Raw genomic sequence first — 14,096 nt, forward strand, 5'->3', positions numbered from 1 at the left:
TGTATTAAGCGATTATCGGACTAGGTGGTCGATTAATCGGTGTCACGCAAGGTTGTGGAAATCGTTCAACGATAGCTCGACGGTTGACTGGTGTTAAGCATTAATTAGATTAGGCGGCAATTAATTGGTTATTTATCAGGGACCCTAAATTACTAATAAAATTATTTGAAAATTTAAAATTAAAGTTTTGAAATTTTGGTATAATACTTTTAAATTTGAAAATTTGAAAATGTAAATTTTTTGGTTTAATATTTGAAAATTAAAAATTTTGAATTTTTAAAATTTTACCCGCCTATGAACGTCGAGGACCTATAATGACCACTGACTGATTTTGACCAATTTCCGACAAGCACCCTAATCGTAATCGGTTCAAGGCCGTCAAGCGGTTAATCGCCCGCCGAGGCCGATTTCTGCAACATCGATGTCACGTTACATGTCACATCACTCATGGTCTTATAACACTAACTGAAGAATTTTTTTTTTGAACCGGCAAAATATAAATATATAATCTACTCCTAAACTAACACCTAATTACATCTACTCTAATAAATAAAAATCAAGTCTGTCACTTGTCACATTCTCATGCACTTTATCATTTTGTGATAATTTTTTCGATTTTTAGTTAACTATTCTAATTTACAGGTAATAGAAAGTAATTAATGTGTTATTAATTTGTTTTTTTATCTTTTCACATTTTAGTATATTTCATTCAATATACATAATTCAAAATTGACATGTTTTTTTCAAAGTTCGTTATCATTTTAGGCCAAAATGTTCTACGTAGGAAAAATGATCAAACTTTTTTTTTCATTGATAAAACTAAAAATAGATAGTTAAACCATAAATATGGCCAAAATATAATTATTTCTTTGTAGTTTGTCTCTCTTATTCTCCAGCCACCACCTTCATCTTTGGTCAGGAATAAGCACATCAATTAATTAACCATTTCTATTTCTTCTATGTTATAGGTTGTAACATCCCGTTTCGAGAAGTCTCTTATTTTGGGATTTTGAACGAAATGGATTAAGTACATGTCTTGGGCTTCAAGGGAATCGGGTTTAGACCCTATTGGATGTTGATAATATTGGCTATAAGATCCAAGCTCTCGGTTTATATTTTGGAGTCAAAGGGGTAAAATGGAAAAAGTGATGTTTCAAACTTTTTGCGTGAATTAAGAATTTTAGTTTGGTACGTTTTAAGTCAAAAGTAATGAGATATGATTGTGGGACTCTTCAATACCTTTAGGTGCATATAAAGATCGCCACAAATGGAGTCGAAACGAAGAAGTTATTGTTGTTTGAAGTTGAAGTGGCAAATGGGGATTTTGAATTTACGCGGGGCGTACACCATGTGTACGCTGGGCGTAACTCATTAAAGAATGACGCATACCTCATGCAGTATGCGGGGCGTACATGGTGTGTACGTAGGGCTTACTTAAGCTGACCCAAACCCTTAATTTTTAGGGTTGAGATCCTATTTAAACACCTTAAGTCCCATAAGGCCTTTTCATAATCAGCCTCCACTCTCCCCAAACGGCCATTTCGAAACCCTAATCCTTTGAGAGCTTGTTTGAGCCTTTTGTGTGTTATTGGTGCATGTTGAAGAAGTATAGGGATTTCATTGTGGATTGGTATGGTTCAAGCTTGAAGATCCATAACTTATATCCAGTGGTTTCTTTCAGGATCGTCGATGTTTAGGTCATGGGGCGTTTAGGTCGCTTAGGTTGAGTATCGGTTGTTGAGGGATTTGTTAGATCATTGTATATATATATATATATATATATATATATATATATATATATATATATATATATATATATAGTCTAGGATGAGCAGTTGATGGGCTGCCAATCAACTTCTGAGTTTGGTATGTGTATTTCCACACGGCTTTGTTTAGTACTGTATAGGATCAGTGGATTAGTTGTCAATGTATTCTCGATCGTGGGCCATTTCATTCATCGTCAAGGGCTGAGGTTTTTCGAATGTTTGAGTTGTATCAGTTGTTGTTCAAGGGATGCGTCAACCTATCGTCAAAATATGTACATTGTACCTTTTGGTTCATGGCTATGGGTACCCTCAATTGTTGGTTTTGGAAGTATTGTTCATAGTAGGATTGGGTTTGGCAGCTGTCCTTGGTTATTGGGAGTTCGGACGTCAGAGCGGTATTGTTTACTTTTTCAGGTTTGGCTTTGGATCTATGTTTTAACTATTGAACATATAACTTTGAATTGAAAAACAAGAACCCTAAGAGAGGAGGCTATTTTCGAAATTAACCAATTAGGGTTTTAGAGTTACATACCTTTCAATTGTTATAGTAAACAATTGGTAATCCTTTTGATCTTGATCTTCTTGGAAGCTTAGCACCACAAATGCAATGCCTCTAATGGAATCACACCCAAGAGCTAACAAGAAGGAAACTTATGAGGATAGAGGCTAGGGTATGAAATTTTCGGCCTAAAGTTTCTTCAAGAGAAGGAGTGGCTGATTTTGGGAGCCAGAGGCCTCCTTATATAGCTGAGGTGGCTAGGGTTTAGGGAAAACCCTAATGTTCCTTTGCTTAGGGCCTAAGCTTATCCAAAAGTCTTATCCAAGCCCCTTGGACAAAATCATTAAGGTTTCCCCTATAGATTTCGTCCACCCCCTTCCAAGGAGGTTCTGGAACCTTCAACTCAACTATTGGATAATTGCAAACCAGTCCATGCACTTTATAATTAATACAATTAACCCCAAAATCAATTCTAATTAATTTATGGCTACCTATTAATTAAACATTATGATTTCTTATTTATATATTAATTTTTTAACATATTAATAAATCATTTATATTAATTTATTAATCTTATAATAAATTAATATCTCACTTTTCATAATTTCCTTGTCCAGTTGCTAGGTTTGAGGGCAGCCCAAAAGGACTGTGTTGTTATTAATTCAAGTACATACGAATTATAGTTATGGGCTTAGACACCTAATCCAATAGTCTCCCACTTGGATAAGTCTGTAACTATAATTGCTAGTATGACTTCTAAATCAACCAGCGAATTGTAGCTTCCAAAAGCTGTTGTCGAACTCTAACCCAGTCAATTACGTGTACTAAGATAAGTGATCATATAATCCTTCGTTCTACAAGATATCCCCAGACATAAGACATGGAATCCAATCAATCTCTTTGTACAGAATCTATGTTTCCCGATTTCTGATTTGTTATGATATAGGACTTCTAATTGAACACATCAATTTAGTCCTGGCTGGGCCCAACACATAAGTCAACACCAAATCATCGAAGGGCCCACAAATATCACTTTTCCCGTTAGGGAAAAATGAATGAATAAACTTTGACTCATATGCTTGCATCTCTTACTCATCAAACCATACATGACAATGCGTTTTATAACACCAAGTTACTGATGCATTTTCGTATCACCAATGTATGATCGACTTGTAAATTACAACTCATATTTCTCCATTTCAAGATTATAAGATATTATCGTCTCAATATTACTCGTGATGAATTTCATGAAGTAATACTCTGTAACACCCATAAAATTAAAGCCAATTTAAAACTTTTCAAAACATTTAAAACCAGCAATTATTACAAATTTGTTTTCAAAATAGTCTAATATCATAGTTTTTCCCAGAAACATAAATAAAACATGAGGAGCTGTACGATCACGCCTTCGCCTTGTCGCGATCCCCTGATGCACCTGAAACAATAAACTAAAACTGTAAGCCCGAAAGCTTAGTGAGTTCCCTCAAAATACTCATACCCACAACAATACACATATAATCATAAACAACATACTATGGGTCCAGTCAACCATCGGGTTGGAATACCCCAGGCCCTCAACCATCCGGTTGGAATGCCAACATACTATGGGTCCAATCATCCTCGGGATGGAATACCCCAGGCCCACAACCAACAGGTTGGAATGCCAACATACTATGAGTCCAATCATCCTCGGGATGGAATACTCACGGCCCACAACCAACAGGTTGGAATGCCCAGGTCTATTGGCTTTCGCACAAAGCAGATAAGCCTCAACCACCAAAAAAACATGTGCACATATAACAGATAATCATATAGCAATATATAGACAACAACTGATCTAACAGATCATACCACATATCACATAAAACCATCCTAACTACTAGGATACTGATTTAACATATCATACCACATACCACATAATACTATCCTACCTACTAGGATACCGATCTAACAGATCATACTAGCATAACATAACCAGATAACAATCCAAAGGGCCGAAATTGGTGCCTTAGACCCTTAAGTATAGTGAGGATAACTCACCTCGCAAGTAGTGCTGAAATACCGAACCTCTGAGTGCTGTCTCACCGGAAATCCCGAACTATTACATAATAAATACTAAGTTAATACCCAAAATAACTTCTTGACTAAGTGTCCACACAACTCGTTAAATCCATTCTCTTTATTGGGCCAAGGCCCAATGCCAAGTCCTTAACTTGAAGGTCCATATATATTAATCCCATTATTGGCCCAATTTACTAAATTGGGCCCAACCTCCTAATTGGGCCTAACCTCATGATCCACTAACACTACCTGGCCTAAAATATCTTATTTACAAAGTCCAGCAAGGGCCATATTCCATATAGTCCATAAACAGTCCAAAATCCGAAGCTCATTTGACAAAGGCCCAACAGAGGACGTACGCGGGGGGTACTCCTTTGGTACGCGGGGCGTACTCGACCAGATGTTGACCACCATCGGGGTGGTTAACCCAGTATGCTAGGCGTACTGGATTTACGCTGGGCGTACTGGATTTACGCTCGGCGTACTCAACAGTTTTGCCAAAACCTTATTAAGTGCTTAATGGCTTAAGCACTTAAGCCCAAACTTCAGATCCAGAGACCTAACATGCCTAGGATCCATAAAGTCATGAACTTTATTACTTTGGACGTCCACAAAGTTCTTAATGCTTGGTCTTAATCCATTAAGACCTTATTTCTCCATGCATGAGACACATACAGCTAATGGGACCTCATTTTTATCACTCAAGGTCCCTTCAAGAGTCTAGAAGGACAACCCTTTTCGTCCAAATCACAACATGCACCACCTTGTGGTTTTTGGGACAAGAAATGGTCCTTTTAAAGCAAAATGGTGAGATCTAATCATATATGCATAAATTTTGGAGCTTTATACCTTCTGGAGCTTCTTGGGCACAAGCTAACTTCAGATCCACAAGCTAGATCTTCTCCTCCAACTCTTTGATGCAACAACTTCCTCTTAAAGCACTCAAGAACACACTGAATAAGCTTAAGCACACAAAGGAAAGGCTAGGGTTTGGGGAAGACGAGTATAATCTGTGGAGGCTGAGGTAAGGGAGGTTTTGGTGCTCATTATGTTGCTTATATAGGCCCCAAACCCTAAATATTAGGGTTTCACCCATACATTAGTATGCCCAGCGTACACGAGTGTACGCCCAACATACTAAGGCGGACCTAAGTACGCTTAGCGTACTCTTATGTACGCGCAGCGTACCCCCTCTTGGCCCAAGTTTGCAAACTTGGCCCTTAAACTTATCTTGGCTCTTCACTTCCAACCCCCAAGGACTATAAATGACAAGGTAATGATAGAAGAGGTTTCGGGAATACCTGCCAAATCACGGGATGTTACAATTCTCCCCTACTTGACTTAGACTTCGTCCTCGAAGTCTGCTGCGGCAAAAAGATCCGGGTAATGCTCCCGCATCTCGGACTCGGGCTCCCACACCCACTCGGATCCCCTCCGATGCTCCCATTGTACCTTCACCAAAGGTATCTCCTTGTTCCGTAGAACCTTCTTCTTCCTCTCTAGTACGACCACAAGCTGCTCCACATAATTCAGGCGCTCATCGACCTGAATATCATCCAACGACACCACTTCCTCCTGATCCATAATGCACTTTCGCAATTGCGAAACGTGGAAAGTGTTGTGGATCCGGCTAAGCTCCTCCGGTAGATCTAGCCTGTATGCCACCTTGCCAACCCTGACAACAATCCTAAACGGTCCAATATAGCCGGGACCCAATTTCCCCTCTTCCTGAAGCGGATCACACCCTTCCAGGGTGAGACCTTCAGGAGTACCATATCACCCACCTGGAACTCTAACTCAGATCGGCGTCTGTCGGCGTAAATTTTATGCCGACTCTGAGCTGTCTGCAGCCGCTGCCTAATCTGTTGAACCTTCTTGGTAGTCTGCAAGACTACCGCTGTCCGTCCCATCACCCTGTGTCCGACCTCACCCCAACAAACCAGGGTGCGACATCTCCGCCCGTATAACAGCTCGAAAGGCGGGGCGCAAATGCTGGAATGATAGTTGTTGTTGTAGGCGAACTCTGCAAGGGGTAGGTGGGAATCCCAGCTCCCACCAAAGTCAATGACACACGCCCTCAACATATCTTCGAGGGTCTGAATGGTCCTCTTACTCTGACCGTCGGTCTGCGGATGAAAGGTTGTGCTAAAGTGCAGTCGCGTGCCCAGTTCCTCGTGGAACTTCTGCCAGAAACGGGAGGTAAATCTAACATCTCGATCGGAGACAATGGAGACTGGAACTCCGTGGCGAGCCACGATCTCGCGGACATACACGCCGACCAACTTCTCGGCCGATGAACTCTCTGTTGTATAAGGTGTCTAAGTCCGTAACTATATTTAGCATGTACTTGACCCGACTCGGCATGGTCCATTTGGGTTACACTTCACCGAAACAATTTGTATGGATAATCTTTTGAGAATAGTATATTTATGATTTATTAATATATTATAAGTTATAATATATTAATATGAAATCATATTATTTAATTAGTATTGATCAAGAATTAATTTAGAACTAATTTAGTGATCAAAAGAAACTAATTAAATATGGACTCTTGTATATATAGAATGGGCCAATGTTCATTTAGGATGGGCTAAGCTTGTATGGATAGTCCATTGAGTTTTTAACCCATGGATCCTCTGGAAATGAAAGGTCATGGGTATTAGGGTTTACATGGATGTAACCCTAATCCACCATACTATATAAAGAGGTCTTTGGCACATGAAATGGCACTAGTGTGTGGGTGAACAAGAGTGGGCCAATTTCTACAAGTGCTTTCGATTCTCTCAAGCTTTCTAATGTGTTTTGGTGATTTGTGATTCCACTTGAGGCATCCACATTATTGGTGCTAGGCTCTTAAGACTCCAAGCAATCAACCACAAGAAAATGTATGTTATTCTACTAAGGTTTTTATATTACAAGTACCCCATAACATGCTAGTTAGGTTGAGAACCTTGGAAAATGATTATTTTCATGTATAATAGAGAAAACATAGATCCAAGGTTTGTAGGGTTGCATTTACACCATAGGAGTGTTAGAATGCTCAAAACCCTTCAGTGGTATCAGAGCCTAGGCTTGTTTTCATTATACTTGATGCAAAATGCTTGAAAAAGTCGAAAAACTGTTCACTGTTCAGTGGACTCGCCGAGTCCATGGTGTAAACTCATCCTACTCGTCGAAATGTTCTTGCACTCGGCAAGTAGGAGGCCCTATGTGCAGATTTTCGAGTTTTGCTGCTGGAAATGGACTAGAATCATTACCCTAAACTGTTTTGGACTTATAAAACTTGTTTTTGGTGTGGTAATGATTATGCTAATCCATTTACAATGGTTATTATCAAACTTTCAAGTTTTATATATGGTTATATGATTCTTGAAATTGTGGATATGGATGTTCATACTTATGAGTTTTAGTAGATCATAGGAATTATTTGCAAATTGTTTGTTAGTGTAATTCTTGATCTAAATGCCAATTAATGGACTCCATAACTTGTCCTCAGGTTATAGAATTCCAAAAGTCTTTTTCTTTAAAACCATTAAAACTCATAAGTTATAGAAATGAAAAGTCTTGAATAGTTTCAAAACTTGCCCTCAAGTCTTGGAATTTGTAAAGTCTCACACACACTTTAAATTCCAAACCCTAGAGTTTTAAAAGTTAAAATTCAACCCTTATACTTTATACTATTATAAGTTAATAATATATATATGTATAAGATCAAGTCAGTCTTACTGTTAGTAGGCCTCATTCACGAAGCCGGTCTATAAGGGGGTATAAGGTTTTGCCTATAAAATGGCAGCTTAATGGGTGTCCACTATCACCCACCGCTTCCTTGACTGGTGGAGGGTCACCGAATGGGTAGAACAAAGACTATAATCCTCATTAAAAGTATTAGGGGTGTGCAAAACACCACATAAACCGCACAAACCACACCACATAATGCGGTTTAGAATTTCGCGGTATGGTTTGCGGTTCGTAATTTTGTCAAACCGCACTATGCGGTGCGGTTTGCGGTTTATAGTTACCAAACCGTGGTTCAAACCGCACCGCGTCGTATATATATATATATATATATATATATATATATATACACACACACACACACACACACATATATATATATATATATATATATATATATATATATATATATATATATATATATCAAAGTTTTCAATCACCAAATACTTCATACTATCCAATAACTTTTTTCTATATCACGATGGTTAAATATGGTAATTAAAGACTTAAAAGACTGATATCGAATTTCATAAGTCATAACAACTTAGCAAAACATTATGTGGTTTTTTTGTTTGCAATATTTATGCCTTTTAAAGGGTATGCAATATAATTAATAAATTTTGAAAGTGTTTAAATGGAATGAATAACAACCAAAGTTATAAATTGAAACAACTTATCAAACCGCACAAACCGCCCGCATGAAACCGCACCGCATAATGCGGTTGAGAGCTTTTGTGGTGCGGTTTGCGGTTTACAAAAAACTCAAACCGCATGTGCAGTGCGGTTTGCGGTTTCAACTCTAAACCGCACCGCGAACACCCCTAAAAAGTATAATGATTATAAAGTAACTAAATGTTTTATAAATTCCTAATCTTAGTTACTTTAGGAAAATGTGAAAATGATGCTAACCCATGAAATTGCACTTTGTACCTTACCAAGTCGTTGGTGGAGCGTGTGTGGGTAACCGACACACCAACATGGACTAGTAAGAGTGGCAAAGGGTGACTTAATGTTTATCATAGATTGGTGGAGCGCGTGTGGGTAACCGACACATTGATTAGGTGATAATATTAAGGGTACCAAGTTAATTTGCATGGTTATTCACACCTTGTTTGTGATCCTCGGCATCCCAGTCACAAACTTGAAAGGGCACAATCGAGATTTAAACATGCCACTGAAAAGTTCAATGAATCTAAAAAAGATCTAGGAGTTTCAATCCAATTAAAACCTAATAATTTATTTCGTTTTTCATGGTGGAAATTGGTGAATCGTCATTCACATACCTTCAAATATTTCATAGCTTGGATTACGGCATCCCTCTTCCAAGTTATGAAGTATTGTGTTGGGTCCTAGCCTTAATATTACATTTGGGTGTCTTATTAAGGATTCTATATCTAATCTAAACTTGTCTTTCTTCTTTTCAGATGTCTTCCAACAATGCTGCTTCTGGCTCAAACCCTACCAGCTCCTTCTCTCTCATGAATCTTTGTGGGAGAGTCATCTTTGATGGTTCAAATTTTAATGATTGGATCAGGAACATCAGGATGGTCACGCGTTACGAGGACAAAGAATATGTCCTTGACAAGGAGGTGAAAGAAATTGATGAGTCTACTGCTACTCCACAAGAGATCGCTGAATTCAGGACTCATGCGAGAGATGCCACCAAGGTGGCATGTATCATGTTGGCCACAATGACAGCTGAACTCCAGAAGTCCTATGAGGACTTTTACCCTTTTGAGATGCACATGGACCTGATGGACCGCTACCATCAGAGTGCTCGTCAAGAGAGGTATGAAATCATCTCTTCCATGATAACAACCCGAATGAAGGATGGTGAACCCATCACGTGCCACATGCAGAAAATGCAAAGGTTTGTGGACCGTTTTCTGAAGTTAAATGTGAACTTCCCCAAGGAGTTGGCTATTGATATCATATTGCACTCCTTACCTGCTTGTTATGATCAGTTCCGAATGACCTATCACATGAACAAGGAGGAGGTCACACTCAACAAGCTTCAAGGAATTTTGAAGACCGCCGAAAGTGGTCTCAAAGGTAAATCAGTTGTTACTACTCCTACTCCTAACTCCGCCCCTGTTCTGGCAATCAGGAAAAGTAGATGGAAAAAGAGGAAAACCCCTTCGAAGGGTACCAAGGGAAAGTCTCTTGATGGCTCCTCTTCGAGTGGAACCAAAGGTGGTTCTGTCACTCCTTCTTCCAACCCGAAGGAAGCTGAATGCTTCAATTGTCATGATAAGGGGCACTTGAAATGAAACTGTCCCAAGTACCTGCAAGATGTTAAGGATGGGAAGGTCAAACTGTAACGCCCGTAGATCCGGGCTAGTCAATTTAGAGATAATAGGGGTCGAAAACGACTTTTTGACAAAAGATTATTTAGAATAAATAATCTTAACCAAGTTTTATAATATGTCTCAAGGGTTTGTACATATAAAGAACGCCGAAATCCGAGTTATAACGAAAAAGTTATGGCCCGGCGAAGTTTTACGGTAAAACCGGCACGGCACCGGGAAACGTAAATAGTGAATTTACGATAGAGGGCTTTTTAGCCTTAGCAATATAAACAAAAGTTGTAGAATATGTTAAACCGAGAGCGTCCATAAAAAGAACGCCAAAATCTGACTTTGTATGAGGAAGTTATGAATTTTCTAAGATTTGGCATAGCAGTGCACGACCCGAAACTCGAATTTTAGTTCGAGCAGTTTTTGGCTTACGCGGCCTAAATGAGAGTTGAAGATCTCATTAATAGGAACTCAACGGTAAAAAGACAGACGAAAACGGAGTCCGTATGAAGGAGATGCGAATTTTTCGCGGTCATTTAACAGTCTAATCTCCTCCTACTGTTAAATTTAAGATCGGTCAAGAATTAGCCAACAGAGTCTAAACTAAAGTTGTAGATCTTGTTTTTACCTAGGCGTGGAAAAAAAGAACGTCGAAAACGGAGCTCGTATGCGAGAGTTATGATTTTTCTAAGTCGGGAAGGTGCTGTGCGAGTTTGGGTGACGTGGCGCGATCACAGCCGTTGCTTTCTCTCCAAGGAAAGCCATCAGATGATGACACATGGCACTGACTCGGTGATTCCATCAGGAATTCAGCCTATAAATAAGAGTGTCGGGTTCCCTCATTTCCTCACCCCTCAACCCTCTTCTTTCTCTCTCTATACTCTCTCTCTAAGCTCCCTAACCCCCCTAAAGTCTAGGTAAACCCCCTAGCAACCGAAGGAAGCCCCGAGGCTCCCGAAGCCCCGAGAAAAGTGCCTTTCAGCTCAGAAACTCTGCTCTAGCGAAGCTCGGTTTTGCGAAAAACCCGCTGTAAGTGAGCTATGTCTACCCTATCTTTAGTATAGCTTATGTTTTAATATAGTAACATTATTAGGACCTTAAAATACTTATTTGGGCTATTATTATGAGTTATATAAGAGTGTTGTTTAACGCTTATATAATAGTAATAATATCTAGACTATTAATTAGTCGCGATTAACGTTAGACTAAACTCTAGTGGTAATGATACTAGGTTTTGTCCGAGGGAAATTGTTTTAAGATTAAAGAAGCGTTGTCCGAGTACCGAGTGACCACCTTATCAGGTGAGTGCATAGTTACTATCATCTTACACATAGATATGAAGTATTTTATATAAATTACGTGCTATGTGTGCATACTATCTGAATACTTGTTGTCTATGCTGGAAGAATGATTTTATACATGTTTTAAAATGATTTAAACTGTATATGTATTTTATATCTACAAATATGTTGGGTATGACATGGGTATATGAATAATGAGAGATAAAAGATGATGTGAGTAAACATTGGCAGCTATAGACTTAGTTCCTAATAAATAACATCGGCAGCTATGGACTTAGTGCCTATTGGACAAACACTGGTAGCTATGGACTTAGTACCTATTAGGTAAACACAGGTGGCTATGGACTTAGTACCTGTTAGGTGTTGGTAGCTATGGACTTAGTACCTGGTAGCTATGGACTTAGTGCCTGTTAGATAAAAGTTAGTAGCTATGGACTTAGTACCTACACTGGTAGCTATGGATTTAGTACTTGATGAATGAACTTTAGCAGCTATGGATTTAGTGCATTGGCAGCTATGGAATTAGTGTCTGTCTTATAAACCCTGGAAGTAAGGGACTTCGAAATGAACGAATGCAGGATAGATGACTCTTAGGGTAGACCCTAAAGAGTAAGGAAGATAATGGGGATGGGTAATTGGGTTGATTGTTTGATGTTTAAACATAATAATTATATTATTGTGGGTTGAATACCCTATGTACTCACCAGGTTTCCCAACCTGACCCACTCAGTTTATTTGAATCACAGGTGTCGATACGAAGTTACATTACACTGAGAGACTAAGGAGATATAAATCACTAGTGAAAATGAATGTAAGTTCTGTTTATGCTTATGTTTCCGCAACATTTTTATTAAAAAGGGTACTCTGATTTTTATAAAGCATAAACAAAAAAAAATCAGTCTTTTCTGGCCGTGAAAATGGGGATGTCACACAAACCTACCCATGCAAGTATTTACACTATATTGTCTAATAACTCTCCGCATACTAATTCTTGGGTCCTTGATACAGGTTGTGGTATTCATAAATGTTCTGATTTGCAGGGCCTAAGAAGAAGTGAGGATGTGGAGCACGGAAAGATAAACTTGATCATGGGGAATAGGAAAGCTTCACCTGTCACCAAGATTGGAGTTTATTCTTTGTTGCTAAGTAGTGGGTTAATGTTAGATTTGAATAAGTGTTGTTACTCATCTGAAATGGCGAGAAATATTATTTCTTTTCACGGTTTGTACAAACAAGGGTTTACTTTTTCATTTGATAATGAATGTGGTGGTATTAATGCTTTTTATAATAGTGTTCTTTATTTTAAAGCATTACCTTGTGATGGTGTATATGAAACTGTGTCGGTTGTAGACAACTTAGGAAATAATGTGTTGCATATCGATTCTTCCACTAGTTTGGACAAAGCATCCTTGTGGCATTGTCGGCTTGGACATGTCAAAAAGAAGCGCATAGGACAACTCCAAAAGACTGGGGTCTTGGAGTCATTTGACTTAAAGTCAAATGATAGTTGTGAGTCTTGTTTGCTTGGAAAAATGACAAAGTCACCCTTAATTGGTACTTGTGCTAGGGGTGAAGGTTTGTTGGATCTCATACACACAGATGTGTGTGGACCCTTCAGAACCACCACAAGGGATGCTAACCGATTCTATGTGACTTTCACTGATGATTACAGTAGATATGGCTATGTATACTTAATCAAGCATAAGTCAGAAACCTTTGAAAAGTTCAAAGAGTTTAAGCAGGAAGTGGAGAATCAGTTGGGCAGGAACATTAAGATGCTCCGATCCGATCGAGGAGGAGAGTATCTTAGTATAGAGTTCCTTGACTATCTTAAGGAATGTGAAATTGTTTCACAATTAACACCTCCTAGGACACCACAGCTGAATGGTATGGCTAAGAGGTGCAATCGAACCTTGTTAGACATGGTTCGTTCCATGATGAGTCGAGCTTCGTTACCAATCTCATTCTGGGGGTATGCCTTAGAGACTGCCGCCCATATCCTTAATCTAGTCCCTACCAAGAAGGTTGCCAAAACACCTCACGAGATGTGGACTGGGAATGTTCCCAATTTAGACCACATCAAGATTTGGGGTTGTGAGGCTTTCGTGAGACGTGAGACTCCAGACAAGCTCGAACCTCGTAGTGAGCGGTGTATTTTCATCGGCTACCCACAGAAATCCTTTGGTTACCTCTTCTACAGACCCAGTGAGAATGTGGTCTTTGTGGCAAGGAGAGGGGTCTTTCGAGAGAGAGAATTTATATGCCAAGGAAACAGTGGGAGGCAAATTGACCTTGAAGAGCTTCAAGAGTCAAGTGGTGAAGGAACCTCAAACCCTAGCAATCAACCTGAGGAGGAAACTCCTGTTGAGTCAACTGACGAGCCCATACCTCTGAGGCGTTCCACTAGAGTTAGGAATGCACCTAAGCATTATTA

This window comes from Lactuca virosa, chromosome 4, assembly GCF_052849685.1.
Source record: "Lactuca virosa cultivar CGN04683 chromosome 4, Lactuca_virosa_CGN04683_v6, whole genome shotgun sequence".
NCBI lineage: Eukaryota > Viridiplantae > Streptophyta > Magnoliopsida > Asterales > Asteraceae > Lactuca > Lactuca virosa.